The sequence below is a fragment of the Bubalus bubalis genome, chromosome 4 (genome assembly GCF_019923935.1).
Source record: "Bubalus bubalis isolate 160015118507 breed Murrah chromosome 4, NDDB_SH_1, whole genome shotgun sequence".
NCBI lineage: Eukaryota > Metazoa > Chordata > Mammalia > Artiodactyla > Bovidae > Bubalus > Bubalus bubalis.
In genome coordinates this window covers 137172838-137186428 of record NC_059160.1, presented here as the reverse complement: position 1 = coordinate 137186428, position 13591 = coordinate 137172838, and the positions used below count along the sequence as shown (strand labels likewise).

Below are 13591 nucleotides of genomic sequence, written 5' to 3'. Positions count from 1 at the left end.
TCCTACAATAAACACCTTTTTAATGGCAAAGATGTTTGTTTAACTTTTACTTCTCTTGCGCTAAGGAGCCACGGACTGTGCTGGGCCCAGAGCTTACAATGAGTGCTTCTGTTGATGGCCCCCATGCCTGTCTGGATACTCCATGCTGGAAGAAACTAAGAGAGCTGAGGAAACACTGGCTTCGGAGTCTCTCGGACCCAGGTTCCAATGTAGCTCTACTGTGTTTAATGTTAATGTTGGGGTGTAACATTATCTTGCCCAGGTCTCATCTTAAAAAGGCAGGGTGGGGGGAGGTGAATAGGACAAAAGAATCCACCTCATAGCATATCTAGCCTATGGGATAATTCTAGTACATCTGTCAACACAGGCATCCTAGAAATCATGGCTATTACTATTATTACACATAACATCACTGTAACTGAAAAAGAGGGGGGCTGGTCTTCGCATGTCACCTGCAAGGAACTGTGTACTTCCTAACTCTTAATTCTTTGGGGATGATATCCCTGTAGCTCCTGATGGGTGTCTCCAAGGCAAAGATGAGCCAGAAAGCCATCAAGAATGTTTGGGCTTCTAAATTATATTCCTCAACCCTCAAGGATACAGCAGTGACAAACCCTGAGGTACTTTATTTTACCCACACTAGTCTATGGACTCAACAGATATTATCTTATCTAATCCCCATACGGACTTGCTGAAGTAGGTATTCTCAGGCCCATTTTAGTGATGAGAAAACTGAAGTAGAACCAGAAACCAGCTTTGTAACCCTATGGTCTCTGGGAAACTGGTCTCTTTTTTTCCGGCCGTGCTGCACAGCATGTCCAATCTTAGTTCCCTGACCGGGGATCGAGTGCATTCGCCCTGCAGTGGAAGCTGGATTCCTAACCACTGGACCACCAGGGAAGTCCCAGAAACCGGTGTCTTGAGCCTTTACAGGAGTAACACTCCAACCTACTCCTATCCTGGAATAAGTAAACCTTCCCCACCTCCCACCAATTTCCTAGGGTGGGTGGGATTTAAAGTCATTTTGCAACAGAAAGTATTTTAATTTTTATTTTGTTTTTGTCCCCAAAGTAAGACTATATGCCTTAATTCAAAATGTGAAGAATTTTCTGTTGTCCGAGTGATGAAGACATCCTCTCAAGTATGCTAAGGTTTAATTTGACTCCCTTAACATGATGAAATGGATTTGCCATGGAGGCTCCCTAGTGTATTGGGTTCCAATTTCCCAAGCCAGTCCCTTCTCTTTCAACCACTGCCCCCTCCACCACCAGATGTCTGGGTGACTTCTGTGGCTCAGTGAATTTTGGAAATTCATCCTGGCACAATTAGAGAGAGTAAGCAAACACAAGACTGCTCTGAGGGGCGATTTGTCAAATGTAATGTGACCATCCTTCATGGCTTTGCCAAAGGCATTTGAGTATCAAACAAGTAATTCAAAAACCCTAAATATTTTATGTTCCTAAATACATTTTTAATACACACTAATCTAAAACCTGTTAGGCAGCAGTCTGCTCCCCTACCAGAAGGCCATCTCAAAAGAAAACCTCAGAAATATCCTGTCGTTAATTCCCAGTTCCATTTCTTTTCTTTTGGATTTACCATGCATTCATCTTTTTTCCTCCCTAAGATTAAAAAAAAAAATTACACAGAAACAAGAAAACACATCCTAGCATTCTCTCTAAATAGGGAAGCATTTGATATGTAGAGAAGATGCCTTCAGTCAATGGTTGAACCAGCCTACCCTTCCTTTAGCCAAATTAATAGGGTGTTAACGTCACAGTCTATTTTTTCTTAACCACTTTCAGGCTGCCATAATAAAAACTAGCGTGGCACTCATATACTTAGCTCTGGCCATTAAAACAGAAGCAAAAGAAGATAAAGGAGCACAATTCCAGTGTTAAAGCTCAACCAAGGTACCTATAAAGAACATTCTCTAAAAGCACAAACAAGAACAATAGAACTCAGATTCAACCACCACCCAACCCAGATGTTCCAACATGGGGAGTGACTTCAACTCATTACTTTTGCATCTCCTGATCTTTTTTTCACCTAGTTTTATAGGCACATGGCACCCTGCCCAGGTACGAAGTTCAGTGGGGCCCATATTCCTTTGAGACCCTAAAAGGAAGAAGAAAATTCCTTGTCCCTGTTGGTATATGAAAATCACAATGGGAGTCGTCCAAATTAGTCAAAGTTATTGGTGATCTGGCAACAGCATCTTGATATACAGCTGCCATTAATGAGAAGAGCAGTCTTCACAGACAATCATCGAAAGCCTTACGCCTATTTAGGATACTTTAATGTAGAAACCAAGTAAATCTTCCTATTTTGTGTAGCTTTTATTTAAACATAAACATATGATTTGGACATGCTCCCTCCTGTTAAACTTTTTTGCTCTGTTCGCTTAGCACAGTTCACATTATTATCTTCACATGTACAATGGCAGTGGAATAATTTGAAACCCAGGGCTTTATTTAATAATGTAATTATCCTATATTGGATTACTTAAAAGGGGCTTTGTATTTTAAAGTTCTAGTTTTTCCCATACTGGCGATATGCTCTGACACAGTAAACGATTCAGGCTTTAGTCAAAAGCTCTAAACTCAGTTTGGAAAAATATTGAGTGTTTTTGAATAAGACAGGATTAGCATAAGAGCCAATTTGCAACCACAGTTGGTGACCTTTCTACTCCTGTTCAAAGACTGTGGTGTGGAGGCCAACACGGAGGATGGACCACGAGCAACTACAACCGCCTTATTCCAACTCTCCGCCACCTCAGGGATGGTATATAATCCAGAGAATAAAGCCCAAGTTTTCCTCAAGGTACACTTCCTGAAGGCAGGGCTGTGACTTGTCTTCCACACCTTCTGATATTCTATATACTACCAGGAGGAGCTGAATGAATAAACGAACGAGTGAATGAATGAATGCCATCGGGTGTTCTGGCAAAACAGTTGCAGAAGGGAATCCAGAAGGAGCCGTCACAAGCTGAGCATTCACAAACTGAGCTTCGTCCAATGCTATTGTCCAGAGGAATTTTGTTTGCGTGTTTCCCCAACTCAACTCAATCTGATCCAATTAAGCCGTATTGTGCTCTGTGCCAGGAACTGGGCTGAGGACCAGCCGCGGACAGATAAGGATGAGGACGACACTGCTGCTGCCCAGGGCTCCTGTTTCTTGCCTAGGAAGTGAAGGTTGCTCGCGCTCTCTCTCATTTCCTTTGCCAGAGAATCAATTCATTCTTTCACGTTCAATGTCCAGGGCATATCTTTGAGCCTCCGGTCTAGGCACAGCAGAAGGCCAGGGAAGAGCAACAGTCTAGCGGGGGCAAGGGACACAGAGAGTAAACCACAGTCCTCAGCTAAAAGTGACTTATAGAATGAGAAACTGTCATAAGTGATCTCATTCATTCAACAAATATTTATTGAGTGCTAACTATATGTCGGACTTCCCTGGTGGCTCAGTGGTAGAGAATCTGCCTGCCAATGCAGGAGACGCAGGTTCAATCTTTGGGTCAGGAAGATCCCCTGGAGAAGGAAATGGTAACCCACTCCAGTATTCTTGCCTGAGGAAGCCCATAGACAGAGGAGACTGATGGGCTACAGTCCACGGGGTCGCAGAAGAGTCGGACGTGACTTGGCACCTGAACAACTGTATGTCAGGCTTTGGGATTATCATCAGGGGTTACATAAAAGTCCCTACCTTCCTGGAGCCTACAGTTGTGGAGGAGGGGTACTGTCTGTGTCTGTGTTGGGGGAGAGGGATGTAGGGAGTCAGATAATAAAATATGAGGCAAAAGAACTGGAAGAGGTCATAATGGGAGACAAGGGGTAGGACTGGGTATGATGTCAAAGCAATGGTCAGGGAAGGTCTCTGCTGAGACCCTGAGGAAGAGAAGGAACAAGTGAGGATAAAAGGGGAGAGAGGTGGGAGAGGAACAGTGGATACTGCACACAGAAGGAGAAGAGGATGCAAAGGCATGGGGAGGGACGTGGTGTACTGTCAAACTCAAGGTGAAAAAAAAAATAAAAAGGAAAAAACACACAACATACACACATCCTTGAGCTGATCCGTGCTTCTAAATTTAAATCCAGACTCCTTGCCTCTAAATTTCCAGCAGATTTAACACGGAAGCTACTCCATAAATCAATTTCCATTATTAAAATACTGACTTAGTGAAGTGAAGTTGCTCAGTCGTGTCCGACTCTTTGCAACCCTATGGACTGTAGCCTACCAGGCTCCTTGGTCCATGGGATTTTCCAGGCAAGAGTACTGGAGTGGGGTGCCATTGCCTTCTCCAATCTGCTTAATGCCACCCTTTTCTCAAATCTTTAATGCCTACATAGGTATGTTTTAAACACTTTATCAAAAAACCAAGTTTCATCTTCCCTGAAACAGATGAGTTTTCCTATGAAAACAGCTAATTTCCACAGAATTTAAAAGATTGAGGGTCAGCTGCTCCCTGACATGTGCATGAAGTTGAAGGGTGGCTAAGAGATGCGTATCTCCTATAGATATACTGGTCAGGAACACAAACCGGAACAACAATCCCTTTCATTTGGATGTTTAGGTCTTCTTTATATGGCTATATGCCAACTGATTTAATGCCTCTCCTTAACTATGGCGCATGGAACGTACCTATGTTTTTACACACTTAGGAGCCTGTTTAATTATACCAGTTATAGGTCCTCATTCCCCTTCTCCCTACGGACTCATCATCACACCAGACACAATGCCCTTTCCAGCAAAACTCCCCTAATTCACTGGTCAAGACATCAAGTTTAAGAAAGACTCAATATAACTTGTTGCCATGGTCAAAGACTAACAAACCTTTGACGGATTAAAGCAATCGGCTATCTACTATTAATACATACGTCATCTATAATTAAATGCCCAGAAAAGCGGGTAGGTGTTTGGAAGGAGCCACTCAAGGAAAATACATAACAACAAGAAAAGGAGAAAAAAAAAAAAGAGCAAGACAGGGTAAGAAGATTATCTTCCAATCCTCACCAGACTAGCCTTATGCTAAAGTGACTGTTTCACTGACTGTAGTGGGCATCCTCTATGAGGGTGCCCAATGATCCCCACTATCTGTATGCATGCCCTCGTGTGATCCCCTCCCCTTGAATGTGGGTTGGACACAACGTCTCACACCTAACAAACAGACCTATGGAAAAGTGATAGGATTTCAATTCTGATATTAGGTTACAAAAGGTCTGTGGCTCCTGGTTTGCTCACATACTGTGAAGGAAGTCAGTTCCCATGTTGGAGCTGGCCTGTGGAGAAGCCTGTGAGGCATGACAAGGAACCAGGGAGGTCAAGGTCCATGGCTAACAAGGGAGAAGGATCTCAGTTCAACAGCCCAGGAACAGACAACTGAGTGAACTCAAAAGTAGATTCTAGCCCAACAGAGCTTTGAGATGAGTAAGGCCCCCAGCTGGGCACCCTGAATGAAGCTTTGAGAGACCCTGACTCAGACACACCTAGCTAACCTTTACCCAGACTCCTGACCTACAGAAACTGTAAAGATAATGTTTTAAGATGTGAAATTTGGAGTAAGTTGTTACACAACAATAGAGAGCTAGTATACTAGTCTTTAAACACAAGATACTTTTACACACTTGTGTGACAATGAAAGTCTGTGAAACAAGTTGCTAAATAACAGTTTCAACTACATGTGGAAATGAATTTCTGCTAAGAAACTAACAAGCCAATGGAAAAATGCTTTATGCAACTGCCTAAATCCTGGAAAAACTGCCTTCACAAGGAAATTTCCCAGAATACCATAGAACAATGTAGGGGCTTCCCTGGTGGCTCAGACAGTAAAGAATCCACCTGCAATCCAGGAGACCGGGTTTGATCCCTGGGGCGAGCTGATCCCCTGCAGAAGCAAATGGCTACCCAATCCAGTATTCATTCTTGCCTGGAGAAGTCCATGGACAGATGGGCCTGGTGGGTGGGCTATATAGTCCATGGGATCTCAAAGAGGCGGACACAACTGAGGGACTGAGCACACAGAACTATATACATGTACCTGCCAGGATGGAAGAGCCAAAGTAAAATATAAACCTGTCAAGTAAAGCTAACTTTATCTCTTCTAAGCAACTAGAGGAAGAAGAGCCAATCTTGCTCATCTCTTTATCACCCCAAAGTACCCTGTACTAATAAATATTGGTTGAATTGAACTGAATAAGCTTGCAATCAAAATCCTATATTTAAAAATAGAAATGGTGTGCCTTTAAGAACAATATTATATCCTCAGCTACTGCAGAAGAATCCCAGGCGTCATCTCTCTTGTCCTCCTCTCACCTTTTCAAGGGCCTTGGCACAGCTGACCATTTAGACACTGTGCTGCATACACATACAATCTACAGGTCCTGCAAACACATAATCCTCTAGTCCTCGTGGCCAAGATCAAGGCAAGTCTTCTCTTTGCTTTAGCCAAAGAGAAAAAGGCAGAAAACAGCCTTAAAATTTAAGGTGAAAAAATATTAAGACAACTGAGGTATTTAATATTCTGACATGCTGAAAATGTTTTCACTCCACTGCTTTGAGGGGTCATTTAAGGAATTCTGGGGGTCAGGAGTGATTTGAACACCTGCTCGGCTGTCTACTGAATTACTGATCTAGTAACATCCAAAACATGGAGAAATAGGACCTATAAACTATAAAGAAAAAAGCCAGAGCCCATTGATCATTTTAAAAGACACTACCGTGTGTGTGTGATTCATATAATTTGCATTAGAAAAAAACATCTTCAGCCTTTTTACTAGAACCTCCTCCTTGCCTGCCCAGATTGTTGGGGCTGCATATTTTACAACCCGATGCATTGTTGCTGAATTCACATTCAGCCCCCAGGAGCACAGAACACAATTAGACTATTATGAAGAAGGTCCACAAGAAACAGAATGGAACAGATTATTTCACTTAAGACATACAGAATTCAATTATTTTCTGTATTTACAACCCATGTACACTAGATTTTGGAATAATTTGGAGGGGAGCTTGAGTACTATAGCAGTGTTTTCATCTGAATTCTAGTCATCTGATATGCACTGTGGGATTACCCCAAAGCTAAAGGATTTAATGGCCCAGCAGGCAGTCTCTGTTTTGAAGATCCTTCTTCTAAGCTCCCCCAGCCATTTTGGCTGGGACCCTATCCCTTTATATCCATTTGCTGATGCTTTCTGCTTTTTAAAAGAACCTGGCATTACACATCCTAAAGGAATTGGTTTGGAATGCATTCCATACCACCACCACCAAAAGAAGAAGAGGAGGAGATGACAGAGGGTGAAACTAGTTTCCAAATTAGGGGTGTTTTGAAGAATAGGAACTAGGAGAGAGTTTTTTAAATGGTGGGAAAATGAGGATATTTAAAATAAATTCAGTGTTGTGACATTCAGCACATCGACATCAGGTTTCCTGGAGGTTGCATCATGAAAGGGGAGCGACCTGGGAAGCACCAGGTATGAACTTCCTTTGGCACACTGAGATGGGACATCTGGAACGCAGGTTTTGTCTTTTGACTCCCATCTCATTTTATTTTGTTGTGACTGATGGAAGAAATGCCTCCTCAAGGTTCTTTAAGACCCAAATGGGACAGAGCTCAACGGCCTTGAGGGTGCCCCATTCACAGTGACTGGAAAACTCAAACATGCATCAGAAAAACTCTGAACCTAAACACAAGAAAAATCTTTTCGACAACAGAGAACCAGGAAGTTTAACTCTGTTTAAATTGATAATTTTCTTAGGTTTTTTTTTTTTAAACAATAGTTAGAAATCCAATGACTCAACCAATAAATTACTTATTAAGGCGATATCAACAGTCTTAGCAATGTGACAGACTTCATGGAGACAACAAAGTTAGGATTTGGTTCCGAACCAGTAAGGGCAGGGTTGCTAACTCACATCTGCTAAAGGCCTGGGTCTGCTATCAGCCAGATCATGGATTGGGGCTTTATGCCCATATAAATCACATTTGATAATCACAGCCCAGCAAGACTAGCCTATTTCACAGATAAGGAAACAGGGACCCCAGAAAAATTCAGTAATGGACCAAGATGACATGCAGCTAAGAGGCAGAATTTACATGCACGTGTGGTTCTACCAAGCTTCAAGACGAAGGGTTTATATCCTAACTAGCAAGAAACAAGACATGTGAAATTACTAACCAGCCCTGCCTCCAGGTTCAAGTCCAACCTGACCTGCTAGACAACCCCAGGTCCAGCCCCAGTCTACCTCACTGTCCACCAGACCCCTGCTGCTCTGCCAAGGGCAGACCACTTCCAATATTGGAACGTCCTGCCTTTCTATTTTTCTGTGGCTTCTTCTGCCTCCTCTCTCACTCTTGTCGAAATCGCCACCCATGAAAGCCCTAGGTATTTTCAAGGGCCTGATGTACACAAGCTCCATTCTCCAGGCTGCCTTCAGCATGGCTATAGGCCACCTCCCGACTTACTCACTCCTTTCTCTCCACATTTCCCTCCCTGTTCCCTTTCTGACCATGGGCCCTAGTTTGTGCATCCATCCATTCCTTCCATCCCTCCAGACTCTGGCTGGAGAGAATGATGAGGGTTTTGTCCACCAGGCTGCCTGAGCTCCTTCCTTTGCTGTCCCTTTAAGACCAAAAGGTTCCTTCTGCTTCACTACACAAAATGGGCCGAATATGAGAAAGTTTTTAAAACTGTAGTACTCCAAAACTTTGCTCTGCAGGATGCAAGGTGGTAGTCCAGGGGCCACATCTAGAATGAAGACACATTTTGTTTGGCCCACAGTGTTTTTTAAAAATTGGACGGAACTGCCAACTATAACACAAAAATATGGCTTTTGGGCACTTCTCTTGAAAAATGGAAAGATCTGGCAATATCAAATAACACTGCTGCCCTGCAATGATGGGCAGGACCTGAGGAGCAATGTACAGACAAATCACTTCTCCCTGGTTCTTCCAAGCATCACATGGTGTCCCAGCCTTGGCTCCACCCACTTCGGCTTCCTGACCGGGCCCACACCTGTGCCTCTGCTCTGGGTTCCCCTCTCCCCTCTTCAGGTAAGGTGGATTTTGAACAAGACCTTGAAAGATGGATACAGAGGTTGTGCTATTTTATTACTTCATGGGGAAAAACCTCAGCAGATTTTATACCCCCTTTCTGATACGGCCCCGTTTCTTTGGCTTGTTAGCAGGACAGCACAGAGGGTTTTGCCCTCTGTGTTCTGGAATCAAGACGGCTCGAGCTCCCATTTAGTCTCATTCATCATTTACCTGATGAATGAGTTTACAAACCTGGACGGCCTAGCCTCTCGGGTTGCCCTCTTGCAAAATGAAATGACTACTCATCGTATCATGGTTACACGAAAGGTCCAAGTGGAGTTGTCAGCACTAGTTTTACCACTACCTTTATTAAGACCATTTTAGTACAAATACCTGGAGTCTGTCGTAACAAGTGAAGAAACAGAAAAACAAGTATCGTACATTAACTCATACAAATGGAATCTAGAAAAATGGTACACATGTACCCATTTGCAGGGCAGGAATAGAGACGCAAACAGAGTGAACACGCGACATGGGAGGAGGAGGGCAAGGTGAGACAAACAGAGAATAGTGCTGACATATACGACAACCACGTATAAAAGAGATAGCTAGTGTGAACCTGTAGTATAGCACAGGGAGCTTAGCTCGGGGCTCTGGGATGACCTAGGGGGGTGGCATGGGTGGTGTGGGATGGAGGTTCAAGAGGGAGGGGATACACACACACACACACACACACACACACACACACACAACTGATTCACTGTTGTACAGCAGAAACCAACAGCATTGTAAAGCATTTATAGTTCCATAATAAAAAAAGAAGCCATTTAACACCTGAAACTAACACAACACTATAAATCAATCATACTCCCAATAAAATTAAAAAAAAAAAAGAAGCCAAAAAAAATCATTTTAGACCAGGGGTCAGGCAAATGTTTCCTGTAAAGGGCCAGACAGTAAATATGTTAAGCTCTGTGCGTATGTTCCAACTACTCAGCTCCTCCAGGATAGTGTAAAAGCTGCCAGAGACAATTTGTAAACAAGTGGCTGTGGCTGTGTGCCAATAAAACTTTATTGACAAAACAGGCAGCAGGTCAGATTTGGTAGTCCCCATTTTCTACTTGTCTACAGCCATTCTGATGATGTAAATCAGCTCTGAAGATGCTGCTGCTGCTAAGTTGCTTCAGTCATGTCAGACTCTGTGCAACCCCAGAGACAGCAGCCCACTAGGCTACGCCTTCCCTGGGATTCTCCAGACAAGAACACTGGAGTGGGTTGCCATTTCCTTCTCCAATGCACGAAAGTGAAAAGTGAAAGTGAAGTCACTCAGTCGTGTCTGACTCTTAGTGACCCCATGGACTGAAGCCTGCCAAGTTCCTCTGTCCATGGGATTTTCCAGGCAAGAGTACTGGAGTGGGGTGCCATTGCCTTCTCTGAAGATACTACGAGAGGGTTAATGGGATTTAAAACAGTAGCCCTCTTCAATGGGTGTCAGTGGGCAATGTCTAACCTGTTGACTGATTCACCAAGATTAGGTTCAGCTCAGAAATCATGGCAAAAGGAGAATGCTCCCACCTCTACATCCTACCAAGAAATCTCATACCAATCTTCACCAGAATCTCTCTAGCCCTGAGTTCAAAGTGCCTCCACAGATCTTCCAAGTAAGAGCAGGTACCCGTGTCATAGGTCCCTGTATTTTGCCTTCACCAGGCTAACCGGGCCACAAAATCACCTGTTTATTTTGGACTGTTTGATTAGCCCTGCCTGAACTCCCCACCCAACAAGAAGCCCCAGGACGGCAGGAGCTGTCTAATTTCCTACCTGTCTCTCCAGGAACCAGCATGACCTGCACACAGACACCACTCTGGAGGGCCTGAAGCTGGGTCTCCTCGCTTGTGAAACTGCAGAGGTGCCTGGTGCCTCGCATGGGCTTGTGGGAGCCGGGGAACCGCCTTAGTGCACAGGTGTGTGGTATTACCATGAAATTAACCTGTGTCTCAGTCAACAATCTGATCGCTTAGTTCTGAGACAGCAGGATAGAAGCTTTTAAGAACCATATGTTGAATAAATTAATAAAAGATCAAAATAAACTTTTCATAAAGGCTCAAAGTATAAGTCAGTATATATTGAAAATCCCAATTTTGATTCTCAAACTATTCTAAATAGGGGGAACACGAAAATCACCTGGTGGAATTCAGAACCAGGCATTTTTAATTCTGCCTGAGTCTTACCTATATGTGACTTTGGCTAAGTTACTTAAGATCTCTTTCGGACTCAGCTGCCTCATCCATCAAGTATGGAAATATCACAATACTACCAACCTTGGAGAATTTCTTTGATAATTAAATGAGTATTTGATTTATATGTTAATATACATGTAATGCCTGACACGTTATAAATACTCAATAGTCAAAAACGTTGTAACTTCATTGAAAACACTGTGGGCGAAACTTTTGCCAATAGTTTTGGAAAAGAGCAAGTTAGGACACTTTCTTTGGGTCATGCATCTGGAAGAAGGAGGTGTGAATGTGGTTCCAAGATGACAAGCATGGAGATGGGGTTTCTCTGTTCTGGATAAATCAATCAGGCTGCCTTTTCCTTCTTCCTACGGGAGAATGAGTAACATGAAAACAGAAATCTATATCTAGGCATCAGTCACTGTGTTCACTGTTATATCCCAGTGCAGGGAACCTGTACACAGTAGGCTTGCACTAATGATTTCTGAATTAAAGAAATCATCCATGAATATCAGATGGCGGCAGAAATGCCAATTCCGTTTATCACCAAGAGTGCCATCTTGCCAAAGCTTTTCTTGAGACAATATAAATATCCCTATCAGAGGGCCCACCTGGCTCCAGGAAAAAAATTGGAAATGAGGGTAATAAAGGTGAGGCCCAGAGGGGACCTGAATATCAAGCCTGGTTTCCGTGTAATCACTCACTCTTTGGTAAGTATCTCATCATTAGAATAAAGGCCACACCCCTCATCAGTGATTTCATAAAAGTGATATCCCACAGAGCCACTGCTAAAGGCCTACTGGTATAAGCCTGCTGGTGCAGGACCATCCTGCTGGGATGGCCCACCTGAGCATACCCATGGGAAACACTTGCCTGCTTTCCTCAGACCATCACCTCAAGAGAGCAGTCCTTTCCCAAAGCAGTAGACCACTGTACCTGAGGGACTGGGTTCTGGTTCTACTCGTCACTCACTAGCTCTGAGCACATCCCCAAGATTGTTCTGAGCTTCAGTCTTTTCATCTATTACATAGAGGGGCTTGACTTGAATAGCCTGTGAGGCTATTAAAACATCCAAGGCTCATTAGACAGGAGCCTTTTTCTTACACAGCCATGGCAAGTGTTCATGGTCATCTTAAAACCAAAGCCAAGAGCTGTCCGGCCAGTCCTGCCCACCACCACACACATCTGTACAGATGGCAGAGGCAGAGGGGCCAGCTGCACCCATGGACAGGCCAACGTTCCAGCCAGAAAAAGATTGCGGGACATTATCACAACAACTCTGCATCGACTCCTTCACCACAGGTCAAGGGCCCTCATTCCATTTCCAATCAGAATGCTGCCAAAGTTGGGTCATCACAGAAGAAAAACAACTATACCTGGGCCTTCATTAAGGAAAGTCTGCCATGTTGTGCTAAGTCGCTTCAGTCATGTCTGACTCTTTGCGACCCTACGGACTGTAGCCCACCAGCCTACAGGCTCCTACAGGTTACCATGCCCTCCTCCAGAAGATTTTTCCTGACAAAGGGATCAAACCCACATCTCTTAAGTCTCCTGTGTTGGCCATCGGTTCATTACCACTAGCGCTATCTGGTAAGCCCCAAGGAAAGTCTGAGGACAAGGTAATAAGTGAGAACATTTTTATTCTTTGGTACAGTATCTTGCTACTTTGCCTTTTTTCCCCAATGGTACTCAGAGCTGAGCTCAAGCAAAGCTTGGACTAAAGGGAAAACCAAAATGATTTCCATTTCTGATGTTCCACGAGGAATGTGGAGCAGCCTAGTGACAAGTAACTTGGTCTGTTATCTCTATAGTGTGCGTGGCTTCCCTTGTAGGAATAAAACACACACAAACACACAACACCATATATACATATCTGTATATACACACACATACACTTTAACATATATATATATATATATATGCACACACATTTTTGAGCTTCCCACATGGCTCACTGGTAAAGAATCTGCCTGCCAAAAAGGAGACACGAGTTCGATCCCTAGGTGGAGAAGATATCCCGGAGAAGGAAATGGGAACCCACTCCAGTATTCTTGCCTGGAAAATTCTAAGGACAGATGAGCCTGGTGGGCTACAGTCCATGGGGTCATCAAAGATTTGGACACGACTTAGCGACTAAACGACAATAAATACATATTTTTTTAACATATTCCTTATGAAGAACACAAAAAAATAGCAAGATTAAATTATTTGCACTTAGTTCTTTGTCTCTAGTTATAATGTGTTCTTTTGTGCTGGTAAAACAACATGTGCTTTAATTAGCAAATATCTGTAAATAATTTACTTGCTTTTCAAATCCAACAGAACA

At 43.4% G+C, this 13591-nt stretch overlaps 1 protein-coding gene and 1 long non-coding RNA gene across 3 annotated transcripts in view; both read right to left on the bottom strand.

Annotated features, from left to right (window-relative positions):
- ARID5B (AT-rich interaction domain 5B) overlaps nucleotides 1-13591 on the bottom strand; it is a 147445-nt gene that overhangs the window by 123360 nt on the left and 10494 nt on the right. The gene's annotated exons all lie outside the window — the stretch shown is intronic.
- LOC123465727 lies at nucleotides 2283-13209 on the bottom strand. The gene is made up of 2 exons (XR_006641008.1): nucleotides 10850-13209; nucleotides 2283-3318 (listed from the first exon to the last, which is right to left on the bottom strand). It is a non-coding gene; the product is annotated as an uncharacterized LOC123465727 (long non-coding RNA).